At 37.4% G+C, this 5,311-nt stretch overlaps 1 long non-coding RNA gene across 1 annotated transcript; it reads right to left on the reverse strand.

Annotated features, from left to right (window-relative positions):
• Positions 1–407: 407 nt before the first annotated feature.
• LOC142164577 (uncharacterized) lies at positions 408–4,758 on the reverse strand. Its single transcript, XR_012695327.1, has 2 exons — positions 4,028–4,758; positions 408–844 (listed from the first exon to the last, which is right to left on the reverse strand). It is a non-coding gene; the product is annotated as an uncharacterized LOC142164577 (long non-coding RNA).
• Between the last annotated feature and the right edge of the window lie 553 nt (positions 4,759–5,311).

A 5,311-nucleotide genomic window follows, 5' to 3' on the forward strand; every position in this document is an offset into this window, starting at 1 on the left:
TCCCCAAATATGCCTATATAGAAATCGAGTACCTATCCTAATTAGGAGCTCTGAAGTGAAACAAAAAAAAATGATTTTCTCAGTAAAAAATTAATTAATTTACCAATTCTTTAATAAAATCACAAAGATCTACAATTAACACAGTTGATCATAAAGGCTTTAAGAAAACCTTTTATTGGCGACTTCCTCGTCACTGAATGTAGGTTGTCACTAGAAATTTTATTACATGTAGTGTGAGTTGTTGAAGCCAAGTAAATTATTTTTAAAATTAATACTTTTGTCATAGAAAGTATTAGTTAATCTAAACTATATTTATTTTTAGTTTATATATAATTTTTGTGAAAAGTTTTCGCCAAGGTCTCCCAGGGATTTCTCCCCTAGTTAATATAATGATTTCTAGAATCACATTACTTTAAAGGACATATCTCATAATTAAGTACTTAAAAAAACATTCGAGAAAAGTAGTTGTTGAGATTATGAAAAATCTCTTAAATATACAGATTATACCATCTTTTAAACTAAATCCATTGCCAACTCTCCTGGAATGACCTTGGTCAATTCCTCCTTCGATGGTAGAGCTTATGGAGGCTGGAGACGATCTATTCTGATTGCCCTTTCAGCTAAAAATAAACTGGGGTTTATTGATGGAACTTGCAAGTCTCCTCCCTCTGATTCTCCTGATTTCAATCTATGGAACATGAGCAATGATATGGTAACCTCCTGGCTGCTCAACTCACTTTCTAGAGAGATTGCTGCAAGTGTGCTCTACTCCAAATCTGCACAAGAACTTTGGACTGCTCTTGAAGATCGATTTGGACAGTCCAATGGCGCCAAGCTTTATCACCTACAAAAGGAATTAAGTGACTTAGTTCAGGGGTCAAGTGATGTTGCTGGATATTTTACCAGAATCAAAGGTCTGTGGGATGAGCTTGATGCTCTCACCACTACTATTCAATGTTCATGTGCTTGTACCTGTGGTGGTAAGGCTAAAATGGTGAAATCATTTCAAGATGAAAGACTTATCCAGTTCCTCATGGGGTTGAACGATGGATATGCAGCTGTTAAGAGTAACATTCTTACGATGTCACCTTTACCTAATGTTAATCATGCATACTCCTTGCTTATTCAGGATGAAAAACAAAGGGAGGTTTATGTTAACTCACAGTTTCCTGCTGATTCCTCATCATTTCAGGTAGCTAATTAAAGCATCTCAACACAGAAAAACTTTTCTCAGTTTGATTTTAAGGGAAAGAAGACTGCCCTATCTCGTACCTATTGCAAGAAACCTGGTCATTTAGTGGATAAATGTTATAGAATCATAGGATTTCCCTCTGATTTCAAGTTTACCAAACCTAAGAAATTTCAGGGACAAACGAGGAGCAATGCAGTCTTCACTTGATGACACAAGATCTAATGGTGTTGGTTTTTCTGAATCTATTCCTGCAGGACAATAACTCACTTCTAAACAATTCACGCAATTGGTTCAACTCCTTCAACAAGTTAAGGTCAATTTTGCTAGTGTTTCAACCTCAGATGCAAATGCAAATGCAGGCAACTATGCTGGTAAAGGTTACAATAAACCAATCTCTGTTCTCACTTATGTTAATTCTACCTATTGGATCCTAGATTCAGGAGCCACAAAGCATATGACTTCTGATTCTAGCCTTTTTTCTGCTCTAAAGCGACTGCCATTTCCTAAATTAGTTAGTCTACCTACTTCCTATAAAGTAAGGGTCACTCATGCTGGTAGTGTGTGTCTTTTTCCTGATTTGATCATTCACAATGTGCTCTACATTTCTTCTTTTAAAGTGAACTTACTATCAGTTCACAAGTTGTGTCAGCAATTAGATTGCTTATTGATGATCTATTCCATTGGATGTGTATTGCAGGGCCCTTTAGTGAAGAACCCTCTGGTGTTGGTAAAGAAGATGGTGGTCTCTATCTGCTACCCTACTCCAAGTTAGAACCTAAGAGTTTCATCAAGAAAAATGTAGTACCTTTAGCTAGTAATAGTTTTTCCAGATGTAATTCTGTTCTTATTTCTTTTTCCGCAAACAGTGATTCTAATGTAAGACTTTGGCACATTAGATTGGGTCATTTACCTTTTCAAGCAATGGAATATATTAGTAGTATTTCTGTTGTTCCTATCTCCAATTGTTCTTGTGATATCCGCCCTTTAGCAAGGCAATCCAAATTGCCATTCTTTTCCAGTAACATCAAAACTAAAGGTGTTTTTGACTTAATCCACATAGATACATGGGGGTCCTACAAAACACCCACTTATAATGGCTATAAATATTTTTTGACGATTGTGGATGATTTTAGCAGAGCAACATGGACTTATCTATTAAGTACCAAAAGTAATGCCTTCTCTGTTTTAAAGTGTTTTTAGCCATAGTTGAGAGACAGTTTCATTCCAAAGTAAAAGTCATTAGATCTGATAATGCTTTAGAGCTTGGGGGAAGTACAACAACTTCTATTTTTCTTACTTCTCAGGGAATCCTTCATCAAACTTCTTGTGTGGGTACTCCACAACAAAATGGGATAGTAGAGAGGAAACATAGACACCTCCTAGAGGTTTCTTGGGCACTATTACTTCAATCTAAAGTTCCTATTGAATATTGGGGGGGAATGTATGTTGACTGCAACTTTTTTGATCAATAGGTTTCCTTCAAGGGTACTCACAGGGAAAACACCATATGAGATCCAGTTTGGATCAATTCCTTCTTATCATTTTTTAAGGAGCTTTGGGTGCCTTTGTTTTGCTTCCACTCCCTCCCATAATAGAGACCTAAATTTGCACCTAGAGCTAAACCTTGTATTTTTTTGGGTTATCCTTATGGGAAGAAAGGATATAAACTACTTGATTTAACTACTAAAAAGGTCTTTATTTCCATAGATGTCCAGTTCTCTGAGTCCGAGTTTCCTTTTTCTACTCAAACCTCTTCAACTCCCATTGTTTCTCAATCAGGTTCTATTTCAATTCCATCTTAACCTATGCCTCATCCTCCTACTTCTTCAACTTTTTCACCTTCTAATCACAGTGTTTCTATTTCCTCTCCAGTCCAAGCTTCCTCTCCTATTGTTTCCCCTCACAATATCTCTCCAATCATTCCCTTCGGTCCAATTTTTCAATCTCCACAACTAACTTCTGCCCCACCTCTTAGAAAGTCAGAAAGACCTCACAATCCACCATCCTATTTGTCTGTTTACGTGTGTAATGCTGTATTTTTTACCAATCTGACCAAATCTTGTTTTATTCCTCCAGTACAACCCACCATATTTCCTTTTGCTGCACTCTCTACCTCTAACCAACAACTCTTAAACTCTATCTGCAATATTACCGAGCCAGTTAGTTTTTCTCAAGATGCATTACACCCTGGTTGGAGACAAGCTATGGCAGATGAATTTGCAGCTTTGGAGGCTAATCAAACTTGAGAGATAATGGAATTACCACCCAGAAGGAAGGCTCTTCCATGCAAATGGGTCTACAAGGTTAAACATAAATAAGATGGGAGTTTAGATAGACTAAAGGCTCGATTGGTCATTCGTGGTGATACTCAACGAGAAGGGATAGATTTCAATGACACCTTTTCCCTAGTACTCAAGATGACTACCATACGTTGCATTCTTGCAGTAGCAATAAAAAAGAATTGGCAAATTTCATAATTGGATGTGAATAATGCTTTCCTCCATGGCAACCTAGAAGAGGAAGTTTACATGAAGTTTCCTGTTGGGATGGCTTCACCTAGTCCTAATCATGTTTGCAAGCTAAGGAAATCTCTATGTGGTTTAAATTAAGCATTTCGCCAGTGGTATGCTAGACTTGCAGCAACTTTGAATTTTAAGGGATATTCTTCTTCTTTAAATGATTATTCACTATTTTTCAAAAGGACAAGGGGTTCAATTTCTATAGTCGCTGTTTATGTTGATGATATTTTACTCACTGGAAATGATCCTACAAAATTGCATCATTTGAAGATCTTTCTTGATACAGAATTTAAAATAAAGGACCTTGGGGACTTACATTACTTTTTGGGATTGGAAGTTCTTCGAGAACCACATGGCCTCATTGTCACTCAACACCTCGCCTTCCTCATTTTTCGGCTGCTCTCCGTGTTGTTAGATATATACGAACAGATCCAGGGCAAGGACTATTTATGTCTGCAGCTTCTTCTCTAAAGCTTCTTGATTTTTGTGATGCCGATTGGGGAGCTTGTCTTGACTCCCAAAAATCAGTTAGTGGCTATTTTATCAGCCTTGGAGGCTCACCTATTTCGTGGAAGTCAAAGAAACAGACTTCGATCTCTCTTTCTTCTGCAGAAGCAGAATATCGTTCTATGCGGCGAGTGGTTGCTGAATTGACTTGGTTGAGTCGTCTTCTTCAGGATCTATCTGCACCTCCATCTTTTCCGATTCCGGTGCATTCCAATAGCCAGGCTGCCATACACATCGCTCGCAACCCAGTCTTTCACGAGAGAACTAAACATGTTGAAATCGATTGCCATTTTGTAAGGCAGCAATTTCTTTCTGGTTTAGTCTCTATCTCTTTCGTACCATCGTCTTCTCAACTCGCCGATCTTTTTACCAAGCCTCTTTCATGGCCTTCACACTATTAGATTCTTGGCAAGTTGGGGCTCTCTTCTCTCCCCTCTAACTTGATTGGGGGGGGGGGGGTGTTGATAGTGGTGATTCCAATCTTAACAATGGTCTTGACCAAGAGAACAAAGAGAAGGGTTTGGTGGAATCAATGAGTCTGATTGATCGATTTAATCGAAGTATTGAATATAAGTGTCCCAAATCTGATTTGAGTAACGAGATACGTGGCAAAATATCAGGTGATACATGTGGCAAGATCACAGGCGTAAGATCATTTTATGTTGGATCTCATCTTGTTCATCCAATTGATGAGAAGGACAGGTGCACATTACTGGAAGCTCACGAATTCTTTGTGATTACAGGAATATTAGTCTGTTGTACAGCTATAGGGTAGCCAATAGAAAACATACACTTGTACAACTCTATTTCTCTGTCTTATTTTTCTTATCAGGAATTTGCATGTATAAGTAGGAGACTTTGAACAGTGAAATAAACAGAGAAAATCATTCCAAAAACTTCGTCTCTCTCATTTATCTTCCTATTTTTCTACATAATAAGCCTTTTCTGAGTAGTTCAGAAATTTTATTTCAAAAAACATTATTAGTACTTAAATTAAAGCATCATGTCATATAGCAAATCACATAATTTTGGCAACTTGTAATACTCAAAATAAGAGTTTTGAGTACTCCATATCTCTATTTAGGAAATTGAG

Source organism: Nicotiana tabacum, chromosome 10 (assembly GCF_000715075.1).
Source record: "Nicotiana tabacum cultivar K326 chromosome 10, ASM71507v2, whole genome shotgun sequence".
NCBI lineage: Eukaryota > Viridiplantae > Streptophyta > Magnoliopsida > Solanales > Solanaceae > Nicotiana > Nicotiana tabacum.